At 35.3% G+C, this 13078-nt stretch overlaps 1 long non-coding RNA gene and 1 pseudogene across 2 annotated transcripts in view; both read right to left on the bottom strand.

Annotated features, from left to right (window-relative positions):
- LOC122211156 overlaps positions 1-13078 on the bottom strand; it is a 248912-nt gene that overhangs the window by 59492 nt on the left and 176342 nt on the right. The gene's annotated exons all lie outside the window — the stretch shown is intronic.
- LOC122211155 lies at positions 7926-8410 on the bottom strand (annotated as a pseudogene).

Genomic DNA, 13078 nt, shown 5'->3' on the forward strand with positions numbered 1-13078 from the left:
ATAATGACACAAGAAAGAATGATATGAAGCACATAATGAAAACACAGAGCACATAGTATGTGGGTTACCATAGAGTTTGGTAAGCTGTACACAAACTGATAGCCTGAACTTATTGAAGATGTAAATTGAAGGACACAGAATTATGTTGGCCAAGAGAAATACTATTCAGATTTGATTGTCAAGTGTTATTTTTTTGAAGTGAAATTAAGAATATGCAAATAAGTTTTGCATTTTCTCAATGTTTTTGACGATCTGAAAAAATGTAATTGAATGGAACTTGAATGGAATATAATAAAGTGAACTTCTCCTGTTGTCTGAGAATTCCTGTTGAAGATTAAAAAAAAAAAAACCAATAGCTAATAAGCTTCTCTACATTCTGAAGAGGAGCTTTTAGGCATTAGTCACAAGATTTACTAAGATTTGACCAGATCTGCTTCCTTCACTCTCCCTACCCCTTGTAGCCAAATAAAAGAAAGACTCAAGTCCATCAGAGGAAAGAATTTATCTGAGTGTTCAGTTAGATGGTTATTAAAAATATGGTAATAGTCTCTGTGCCAAACAAAGCTAGTTGGGTTCTGAGAGAATCATATACAGAAATTTAGGGAGTATACTGAAGGTAAGGCTTACATGACATTCCCCACATGGATGGTTGTTGAGTTGGAGAAACTTATGCCATGGTGCTGGAATGACTTGGTTGGGAGAATTTGGGGACAAGACTGGCACATTTCTCCTTGTTTGCAGGCATAATGTGAATGTAGAAGCCAAAAGGTTACCTTCCTCCATATGTTTCTGAAAATTTGATTCCAGATAGAGCAGTCACAGAAAAATGGAACAAGAGAGGGAAACACTGGGAGTGCCATACATGCCTACTTTTTAGTGTGATAAGAATCAGGGTTGACATAAAATATAGGATGCCCAGTTAAGTGTGAATTTCTGGTAGACAACAAATAATCTTTAATGTAAACATGTCCTCAATATTTTCATGGAACATACTTATTTTAAAATATTTTTCCTTGGGGCGCCTGAGTGGCTCAGTCGGTTGAGCATCCGACTTCGGCTCAGGTCATGATCTCAGAGTTCGAGAGTTCGAGCCCCGCGTTGGGCTCTGTGCTGACAGCTCAGAGCCTGAAGCCTGCTTCAGATTCTGTGTCTCCCTCCGTCTGCCCCTTCCCCACTCATGCTCTGTCTCTCCCTGTCTCTCAAAAATGAATAAACGTTAAACAAAAATTTTTAATTAAAAAAATATATTTTTTTCCTTGTTTACCTGAAATTGATTTGGGCTAATCAATGCATGAAAGTGGCCAGAAAACCTGTCACTTCTATTCAGATGTACTCAAGGTTCAGAGAAGAAACTTCTAAAATGGAATTAAAGACAATGGTTAAGGAAATACTCACTAATATCCTGTTTACCGCCCACATCTATCATTCAGATTCATCAATAACTTGGTTATATATGAAAATAAGTTATCAAGTGGGCTTTTCTAAATTCTGGATGTTAAGTTGATGCCCTTTATTTTTATTTGCTAAATATCACAAGCCTAGCTACAATGCATGCATGAATTAGTTAAAATATGATTACTTGCTATGACAAACTCCAAAATGTATAACGGTTTTTGTATGATAGAATTTATTTCTTATAAATAAGAATTTATTTATAAAAATTACAAAAGGAGCTTATAAAAATTACAAAGGAGCAAGAAACTATTCTTTAATTGGATCTAGATTTATTTCATCTTATGGTCCATCATTTTCAAAGGTGTCTTCCTAGATCTCTGTCCTTAGCTGCCTCAAGGAGGCAGATGTGAAAAGAATATGGAGGACTGTACATGAGAAGTTCTAGTGAGCTAACCTTGGAAATAGCACCGCACTCATATTTTGTTGGCTAGAACTCAGCAGTATATCCACATCAAATTCAAGGAAAGCTAGGAAATGCAGGAATAGCTCTGTATCCAGGAAGAAAAGAAAATGGATTTGGTATACAAGTAGCCAATCTCTAGCACACTGAATTCCCATCTACCAGTGGAAATTCTGGAAATTACTTCACCCAAAGCTTCTTTAAATGACCATGTCCAAGAAAGCATTTTCCATAGAGAAGAGACTGATCTGTACTGTACTGTATAGCCCTACTGTAAACTGTAGTGTATACCAGTGGGTGAAGGCAAAATGGAGCTACAGAAGGACTTCTGGTGATTAGACAAAGTATACGTCCCATATCAGTAAATTATTCAATATGAGTATCCCAGTGGATAATTCCCATAAGCCCACAAATACAACCCAAAAGAAATTCACATTAGGACACCTGTAATACTACCATATTCTTTACTCCTCTTTCATTAATGCCTTTTCATCCCTGCATGGAACCGGGAATACAGGGAAAGAAGATAGCCAGGGTGAAAAACAGATTATGCATCTACACTGCAAGTCAGGCCAATCTAAGAGGTAGGAAAAAATGGGAAATTAACATCTTTCAATTGAATGTGAGAATGAATTTATTTGATTTGGGCTAATCAATGCATGAAAGTGGCCAGAAAGCCTGTCACTTCTATTCAGATGTACTCAAAGTTCAGAGAAGAAAGTTCTAAAATGGAATTAGAGACAATGGTTAATGAAAAACTCATTAATGTCCTATTTATAGACTACATCTATTATTAAGATTCCTTAATAACTTGGTTATATATGAAAATAAGTTATCAAGTGGGCTTTTCTAAATTCTGGATGTTTCTAGCCTCAAATAATACCTATTAGTAATCAACGAGTGTTTCCTTGGAAGCAAACCTTTTAGTTTTTGGCTTATTTGTTTTATTTTTAGTCCTACTGAATTTTAAATAACAATGTATCTTATATATAATTGAATTCCAGTCAGTAACAGCTGAAGTATAGAACTAGACGGAAGTTTTGTTTCATGTTGTCTGGTGCAGATTGATCCCAGGGGCCAAAAGCGCTAATACAAGACTTGATTACAGGGAAAAACAAAACAAAAAGAAAAGAAAAGAAAAGAAAAGAAAAGAAAAGAAAAGAAAAGAAAAGAAAAGAAAAGAAAAGAAAGAGGAAGGGAGTTGTGAAAATTAGCAATAAAGACTTGCTACAAATCATAACTGCTAATAAAAGGCCACAGTTGTTGTTCTGATATCATTGGCTTATATCATATAAAATTCCCCTGGGTTGTGCTTAAAATGTTTTAAATTTCAAACTAGGGTTATTAAAACTTAACAGAGAGTACTTATATTTTTTAAAGTATGATAAATATTTTACTGCAAACTGTTTTCATATATATGAAAATAACATGATCCAAAGATAATATTTTTGTTGTATTTCATTGTTGTAACTCACCTCTTAAACAATTCCCAAGTTCTGTAAATAACTAGCTAAGACACAATACTCAAAAAAATAAAAGCAATAATTAGACAAGAATTCCACCAGGGTATGTCTGTAATTTATCCCTTACGTGGAAAGATACTGGCTTTTAGTTTTGCACAAAATAGGTGTTCAAGAAATGTCTTAAATATTGATGCCTAATCATTTTTATAAAAATTAATGTGTTTGAAGCTACAATTAGCAGAAAATAAATAAGTATTGTAAAGAATGCAGATCAGCTTTATGTTACAGTATTCTTAATGTTACCAGAGTCCATTTATTAAAAAGTAAAAGAAGTCACATTTTTCAACTTTTTTTTGTAATCTTCACCATGTCTCCTTAAAAATCATCTATTTTGTAAATTTAAATTTGTAAAGCCTCTATGGAAAACAGTATGGAGTTTATTCAAAAAATTGAAAATAGAACTACGACATATGATCCAGCAATCTCACTTCTAGATACAGAGTTGATCGTTGAATGACATAGGTTTGAACCGTACATGTTTACTTATATACAGATTTTTTTCAATAACTATAGTACTATAAATGCATTTGTCTCTTCCTTATGATTTTCTCAATAACATTTTCCTTTCTCTATCTTACTTTATTGTAATACTACAGTAAATAGTACACATAACACAGAAAATATGTGTTAATCAACTGTTTTCTGCTTCCGGTCAACAGCAGGCTACTTGTAGTTAAGTTTTTGGGGAGTCAAAAGTTATATGTGGATTTTTGACTCCCTGGGGACTGGCCCCTCACCCTTGTGTTGTTCAAGTGTCATTTTCCAAAGAAAATGAAATAATTATCTCAAAGATAGATCTCTACTCCTGTTTGTCAGAGCATTATTCACAATAGCCAAAATTTGGCAAAAAACTAAGTGTCCATCAACAAGAGAACAGACCAAGAAAATGCTGTACATATATACAATAGAATATTATTCACCCTTTAAAAAAAGGAAATCCTATCATTTGCAACAACGTAGATGAACTGGAGGATGTTAAGGTAAGCAAGATTATCCAGACAGAGAAACATAAACACTGCCTGGTATCACTTACATGTATATTCTAAAAAAATGTCAAACTTACTGAAGCAGAGAGTAAACCAATAGTTTCGAGGGGCTGTGGGGTGGAAGACATAGGTAGAGGTTGGAGTTGATAAAAGTTATAGTTCACCTACAAGATGAGTAAAGTCTAAGGACCTAATGTATAACATGGTGACTATATAGTGGGTAACACTCTGTTGTTTAACTGTAATTGGTGAGAGAGTAAAACTTAAATGTGTTCACCAAAAAAAGAGGAAAAAGCAAATATGTGGGGTGATGGATGTATTAACTGACTTGATAAAGGAATCCTTTCACAATGTATACGTGTATCAAACCATCACCTTGTGGTCTTTAAATGGCTTATAATGTCATGTGTCAATTATATCTCAATAAAGCTGAAAAATGTCATCTGTTTTAATAAGTTGATTATCAATTGCTAAAAAAATGTGCAGAGCAGGTATTCAATGACTCCATCAGATTAAAGGGTCATCATATCCTACTACTTTCTAAGAAATCACTTGGGAAGGCAGTATGAACACCAAAAGGATATAAAATTTGTCAATTAAGAATTAGATTTGTAAGAGAGAGAGAGAGGGAGAGAGAGAGAGAGAGAGATTTATTTGTAAAGTTTATGGTCTTATGAGACCAGAGTGACTAAAAAATAGACTGATTTCTCCTAGCCTCTTGTTTCTCACAGTCTTAGGTTCATTCTCCTCATTCAGCACCTAATCAAATAATGGGCAGAAATAGTAATGCATGGTCAAAATGCAAGCATGATTTTACCAAAGCATGGTTTTTAGAGACAAACTGCCTGGGTTCAAATCTTGGCTTTTCTATCCACTAGTTACTTGACACTCACAAATTACTTAAACTTTCTGAGCCTCGTTTTCTCATAGTTACAAGGAAAATAATGTTGTGAGGATTGAGTAACATATATAAAACCACCTGAAAGAGCCCAGAATATAGTAAACACTATGTAATTGTTAGCACTTCTCACCTTTGCAACTTAACCTACCTTTGCTTACTTCTCTGTATCTACTTCCATTGATTTTTTTCAATAGTAACCATTTTTAAGTATACAGTACAGTGGCATTAATTGCCCTCAATGTTGTGCAACCATCACTATTAACTAATTCAAAACCTTTTTCATTCCAAACAGAAACTCTAAAAACATTAAACAATAAGTCCTCATTCGTCCCTTCCTTTATCCCCTAGTAAACTTTATTTGTAACTGTGGGTTTATTTAAAAATTATAAAAACTTCATTCAATGCAATCCCATCAAAATTGCACCAGCATTCTTCTCAAAGCTAGAACAAGCATCCTAAAATTCATATGGAACCACAAAAGGCCCCGAATAGCCAAAGTAATTTTGAAGAAGAAGACCAAAGCAGGAGGCATCACAATCCCAGACTTTAGCCTCTACTACAAAGCTGTAATCATCAAAACAGCATGGTATTAGCACAAAAACAGACACATAGACCAATGGAATAGAATAGAAACCCCAGAACTAGACCCACAAAAGTATGGCCAACTAATCTTTGACAAAGCAGGAAAGGATATCCAATGGAAAAAAGACAGTCTCTTTAACAAATGGTGTAGGAGAACTGGACAGCAACATGCAGAAGGTTGAAACTAGACCACTTTCTCACACCATTCACAAAAATAAACTCAAAATGGATAAAGGACCTGAATGTGAGACAGGAAACCATCAAAACCCTAGAGGAGAAAGCAGGAAAAGACCTCTCTGACCTCAGCCATAGCAATTTCTTACTTGACACATCCCCAAAGGCAAGGGAATTAAAAGCAAAAATGAACTATTGGGACCTCATGAAGATAAAAAGCTTCTGCACTGCAAAGGAAACAATCAACAAAACTAAAAGGCAACCAATGGAATGGGAAAAGATATTTGCAAATGACATATCAGACAAAGGTCTAGTATCCAAAATCTATAAAGAGCTCACCAAACTCCACACCCGAAAAATAAATAATCCAGTGAAGAAATGGGCAGAAAACATGAATAGACACTTCTCTAAAGAAGACATCCCGATGGCCAACAGGCACATGAAAAGATGCTCAATGTCGCTCCTCATCAGGGAAATACAAATCAAAACCACACTCAGATATCACCTCACGCCAGAGTGGCCAAAATGAACAAATCAGGAGACTATAGATACTGGAGAGGGAGAAAGAGGAACCCTCTTGCACTGTTGGTGGGAATGCAAACTGGTGCAGCCACTCTGGAAAACAGTGTGGAGGTTCCTCAGAAAATTAAAAATAGACCTATCCTATGACCCAGCAGTAGCACTGCTAGGAATTTACTGAAGGGATACAGGAGTACTGATGCATAGGGGCACTTGTACCCCAATGTTTATAGCAGCACTCTCAACAATAGCCAAATTATGGAAAGAGCCTAAATGTCTATCAACTGATGGATAAAGAAATTGTGGTTTATATACACAATGGAATACTACGTGGCAATGAGAAAGAATGAAATCTGGCCTTTTGTAGCAATGTGGATGGAACTGAAGAGTGTTATGCTAAGTGAAATAAATCATACAGAGAAAGACAGATACCATATGTTTTCACTCTTACGTGGATCCTGAGAAACTTAACAGAAACCCATGGGGGAGGGGAAGGGAAAAAAAAAAAAAAAGAGGTTAGAGTGTGAGAGAGCCAAAGCAAAAGAGACTCTTAAAAACTGAGAACAAACTGAGGGTTGATGGGGGGGTGGGAGGGAGGGAAGGGTAAGTGATGGGCATTGAAGAGGGCATCTTTTGGGGTGAGCACTGGGTGTTGTATGGAAACCAATTTGACAATAAATTTCATGTATTAAAAAAATTTTAAAAAATTATAAAAAATTATTTTTATTACGTATAATAAGCAATATTTTTAAAAATTTTTGATGTTTATTTTTTTTGGGAGAGAGAGAGAGAGAGAGAGAGAGAGAGAATGAGAGGGGGAGGAGCAGAGAGGGAGAAAGAATCCCAAGCAGGCTTCCGCTCAGCCTGACGTGGTGATATATCTCACAGCTGTGAGATCATGACCTGAGCTGAAATCAAGAGTTGGACACTTAACCAACTGAGCCGCCCAGGTGCCCCCATACAATAAGCAATCTTTAACTTAAAGTTTAAACTTTCACATAAAGCGTTTTTTTTTTAATTGTTTTTAAAATGTTCACATTTTAAAAGATCAAAAAAAAAGCTGAATATGTCTTTCAGTACAGGTCCATGCTTAATTATTCACATCTCAAAGCTGTTTTGAAAAGACTAAAAAATGGCTGAAAATAATTTACAATTGGCAATGATTAAAATCTCCTTGTCTTTGGAAGGGCATAGTAATGACTCATATGAATTTAAAGTTATAAGCATTTAACAGTTTAATCAAGCATGTAGTTTTTACCAGAATACAAAAGGTCTTAAATTGTCACTACAGTTGTTTTTGGAATGATTATTTTATCAGGAAAAGCATTCTTCACCAAAACCACAGCATTAATTTTCAAATGCTCTTTTTGGAGAGTTTTGGACTTTCAACTTTGAACAGAACTGCATTTAATTTCTGTATCTCTTGCATATGGAGTACATCATAGACTCCATCAGGCCATTCACAAGATGAGCAACACGCAGAACAATGAGGCCAGTCTCTTCCTATGTCGCTAACGAGAAGCACACAAGGTGAATATGAAAAATAATGATAATATCTGTTGCAAGCAATCTTGTTTCAAACATTTTCTTCAGTTGCTTCACAGAGCCCAGTGAAAAGTTCACACTGGTCAATGCAGCAATTCTTCCTAGGGTATAAAACAATACAAAAAGTTTTATGCCACCAGAAAGGAATAGCAATCCAGTTCCAAGGATAAAACAACAATAACAAAAAAGAAATGCTGCATACAAAGCATCTGCCAAACCATTTCAATCTGATATTGAAACTACAGGACAGGGCATCCAGGACCTTTTCAGTCCGGCCCTGCTCTTTGTCATCCTGGTAACTGAGGACCCTCTCCAGTGTCTCCATGGCCATTTTCCCAAGCTGTTTTGACAGCCATTCCTTTGCCCGCCCTTCCTGCCTAGCAAAAAAACTCCTAGTAATCTTTAATTTACTTTCCGTCTCCATGAATTTGCCTATTCTAGATATTTCACTGAATAGAATCATACAATAATTGTCCTTTTATGTATGATTTATTTCACTTAAAGCAGTGTTTCCAAGGTTTGTGCATTAGAATCCATTCCTCTTTAAGGCTTAATAATATTCCATTATATGTATATACAACATTTGGCTTATGCATCCCTCTACTGATGGATACATGGGGCGTTTCCATTTTTTGACTACAGTTACTAATGCTGCAATAAACATTGGCATAAAAATAGATCCCTATTTTCAATTTGGGGGGTTATAACTTGGAGTGGAATGGCTGGGTCAAATAGCAACTCATTATTTAGCTTTTTTTGAAAAACACCCAAACTATTCCCATACTAACCTTCCCATGATTTTTCATTCCCACCAGCAGTGTACCAGGGTTCCAGTTTCTCCACATCATTACGAACTCTTGTTATTTTCTAGTTTTTTTTTTCTTTCATTACATCCATCCCAGCACATGTGAAGTGAAATCTTATTGTTTCGATTTGTATTTCCCTAGTGACTAAAGATGTTGAATATGTCTTCATGTTCTTATAAGCTATTTGTATGTTTTTGGAGAAATATCTGTTCGAATCCTTTCTCCATTGTTTTGTCTTTCTGCTGTCCAGCTTTAAGAGTTCTTTATATGTATATTGGGGCACCTGGATGGCTCAGTCGGTTAAGCGTCCGACTTCAGCCCAGGTCATGATCTTGCAGTTTGTGAGTTCGAGTCCCACGCTGGGCTCTGTGCTGACAGCTCAGAGCCTAGAGCCTGGTTAGGATTCTGTGTTTCCCTCTCTCAATGCCCCTCCCTTATTCACACTCTGTCTCTCTCTCCTTCAAAAATAAATAAACATTAAAAATTTTTGTTTTAATAAAAAAGTTCTTTATATATATATTTAATATTAAATACTTATCAGATATATAATTTGCAAACATTTTCTCCCACTTTCTAGGTTATCTTTTCAGTTCCTTGAAAATATCCTTTAATACACAAAATGTTTAAATTTTGATGAAATTCAATGGATCTTTTTTCTGTTGTGGCTATGCTTTTGGTGTCATATTTAAGAATTGGTCACTGGGGCGCCTGGGTGGCTCAGTCGGTTAAGCGTCAGACGTCAGCTCAGGTCATGATCTCATGGTTTGTGGGTCTGAGCCCCACAACCAGCTTTCTGCTGTCAGTGCCCAAGCCTGCTTCAGACCCTCTGTCCCCCTCTCTCTGCCCCTCCACAACTTGTGCACACTCTCTCTCTCTCTCTCTCAAAAATAGACATTAAGAAAAAAAAAAAAAAGAATTAGTTGCCAATTCTAAAGTCATGAAGATTTATCCTTATATTTTTTCTAAGAGTTTTATGGTTTTAGCACTTATATTTACAGTGTTTATCCATTTTTAGTTAATTTTTGTATATGATATAAGGTAGGTGTCCAACAAAATTCCTTTGCATGTAGAAATCCAATTGTGCCAGCACCATTATTGAAGAGACAACAGATCCTCCTTAATTTACAGTGGGGTTCTGACCTGATAAACCCATTATAAGTTGAAAAAATCATATGCTAAAAATGCATTTGAGACACCTAATCTGCTGAGCATCATACCTTAATCTAGCCTAATTTAAATGTGCTCATAACACATTATCCTACAGTTAGGCAAAATCATCTAACACAAAGCCTATTTTATAATAAATGTTGAATACTTTATATCATTTGTTAAATACGGTGCTGAAAGTGAAAAATAGAATGGTCATGTGGGTACAGAATGGTTGTAAGTGTATCAGGTGTTTACCCTCATTGTTATCTGGCTGAGTGGGAGATATATAGCTCACTACCACTGCCCAGCATTACAAGATAGTTTTTTTACCGCATATCACTAGCCCAGGAGAAGATCAAACTTTCAGATTCCAAGTACAGGTTCTACTGATTGTGTACCATTTTTGCACCATCATAAAGTCAAAAAATCATGAGGTTGAACCATTATAAGTCAGGGACCATCTCTAATCTTTTCCCATTGAGTGGACAAAGGCACCCTGGTCAAAAATCAGTTGGACATAGCTGTATGTTTTTATTTCTGTACTCTCAATTCTAGTCCATTGATCTATTATTAATCCATATTCTTGCTATAAGTTTTGAAAGTAGAAAGTGTGAACTATCCATCTCTGTTCTTGTTTTTCAAAATGTTTTGGCTATTTGGGACTTCTTGCAATTTCATAAGAATTTGAGTGTTGATTTTCCATTTCTTCAAAAAAAGTTGTTCAAATTTTTATAAAAATTGCATTGAGTCTATAGATTGCTTTGAGCAACAATGACATCCTAACAATATTACATATTCCTACCCAAGAACATGAAATGTTTTTCCATTTATTAGGTCTTCTGATTTTTGTTTGTTCATCTTGTACAACTTTGCTGAATTTGTTTATTTGCTCCAATAGATTTCTTGCTGATTTTTTTAAAAAAGACTGCTCTCATTTTATCTCTACAATCCTTTATTTCCTACTTACAATTTTAAAAATAAATATTCTTAATTTGGATCTCCCTATGAAATTCAAGAGAGTCCAGGAACCACCGAAAATATCAGGACAAATTTAGTATGTATGTTCAATTTTCTGAAGAATGGGTTAACTGCTTGCATAGTAACATAGATGGTTGTGATAATCAGTCCCTCCTCTCAAAAAAAGTTACAATCTGTTGTTATAAAGGGAAATCAACATGGTCAGAAATTTTAAAAATTCCCTTTGTTAAATTACTGGAAAATAATGGGTGGATTATGATTATGACAGAAAATTCAGACTATTAATCTTCTTTGTTAAATAAAATATATACGCATCCATGTTTCCATTTCTCTTGATTTAGAAGGGAACAGAATAAATTATATTCTGTATGAAGATTTTTAGATTCTTTACAACAAAAACATTATCAACTGGATAAGCATGTATTAAATATACATATTTCCTTTCAGCACCTCGGTTTTTGTGTAAATATAAAGCAGTAATTTAAGAATTGCTTGAGCAATGGAAGCAGCGACAAGTGCACACTAACTAGAAACGCCATTTTGGCAGCTCCAGCCTGGACCTACTGATCTGAAACTCGGGGATGAGGCCACGCAATCTGTGTCTTAATAAGAAGATTCCGAAGCAGAGTAAAGTCTGAGACCCACTAGTAAATAAAGACAATAAAACGTCCATGACCTCAGCTGAATGGCTTCTCTACTTACCCACTTTAATTTCCCAAAGCCAACATCAGATCAGAGGAATTGATTATACCCAATATTCAACAAATGTTTTATTCTGCATAGGCAACTCTTACCAAATTAAACCCTAAGCTATATTCTGGGAACAAAGAAAAAAAAAAAGGTAAAGCATCTGCACTCAGGGAGCAATAAACCTACATAAAAAGCCCTTTGAATCACTGATAAGCTAAGGGCTATAGCAGAGTTATGCCCAGGAAGTGCCACTAGAACCTAGGAGAGTTCTAGCTTAGAACCTAGTTCTGGCTGTCTAGGTGGAATAGGCAGGGATGGTCGAAAGTTACTCAGAGGAAGGGAACTAAGCTGGGTTTTAAAGAATGAAACGAAATTTTCCAGAATGACAGCGGGTGAAGGGCATTTCTTATAGGGGTAATTATGCATGCAAATATGATACAGCAAGATTATGTGAAGGTTTGGGAAATACCATGTCTATGTATAGTGCACATAGAAGCTGACTGTGCATGGCCAAAAAAAGAAATTGAAGAGATAATAAAGCCTGGATCATAAAGAACCTTGACTACCTTGCTTAGGTAGGTGCATTGATCAAATAGGCAGTGTGTGTCAAGGAAGCATACTAGGCCAGAAAGGAAAACAAAGATCCTTGGATTTTAGAATAATGATTTTGCCAGCTGATTACATGATGACTAGGAAAGTTATCATGTTAGATCGTTGTTAGATATTTACTGCAATAATTCGCTAAGACATCTAAAGCGAAACAGTAGTTTAGACACATATCAGTACGAATTTGTTCCCAGCACTAGAATTTGTAGTTTGGCTTGAATTTCCTATTACTTACAACATGTCAGCAATGTCTGTATTGTCATAAGAGGTGGAAATTCTCAAACAATTGTCTTAAAGATCTCAGTAAAGAATGCAGTGAGTCTATTACAAAGTGTTTGTTTTAAGTCAAATGAAGAAACATGTCTGCACAGCTGACTTTTTCATTTTTATCCAAATTAGCCATTTCAAGGCACCTTTGAAATATACTTAGAAGCACTTACTGAATAATTGGTTTATAAATATGACCCATATGGTCCTCAGTTTAGGACAGAAGAGAATAAATCACTTTTGTTCAAAATAGTAATTGTAGCTTTAATAGCATGGAATTTTCAAGATGAACACACCATTTTCTTTGTTCTCACCAAACCTATATTTACAGTCAATTGATTATTTTCAAATTTGGTTCTCTGTCTTATTTCCTCATAAAAATAACCATTTGTACAAGTGAAAATAACATTTCTCTCCTTTTCTCTTGTTATTCTTCCTTCCTAATATTTCTATCACACTGACTCAGAGCCTTTAAATAAAACAATGATCTTCTTCCC

This window comes from Panthera leo, chromosome F2 (genome assembly GCF_018350215.1).
Source record: "Panthera leo isolate Ple1 chromosome F2, P.leo_Ple1_pat1.1, whole genome shotgun sequence".
Taxonomy (NCBI): Eukaryota; Metazoa; Chordata; class Mammalia; order Carnivora; family Felidae; genus Panthera; species Panthera leo.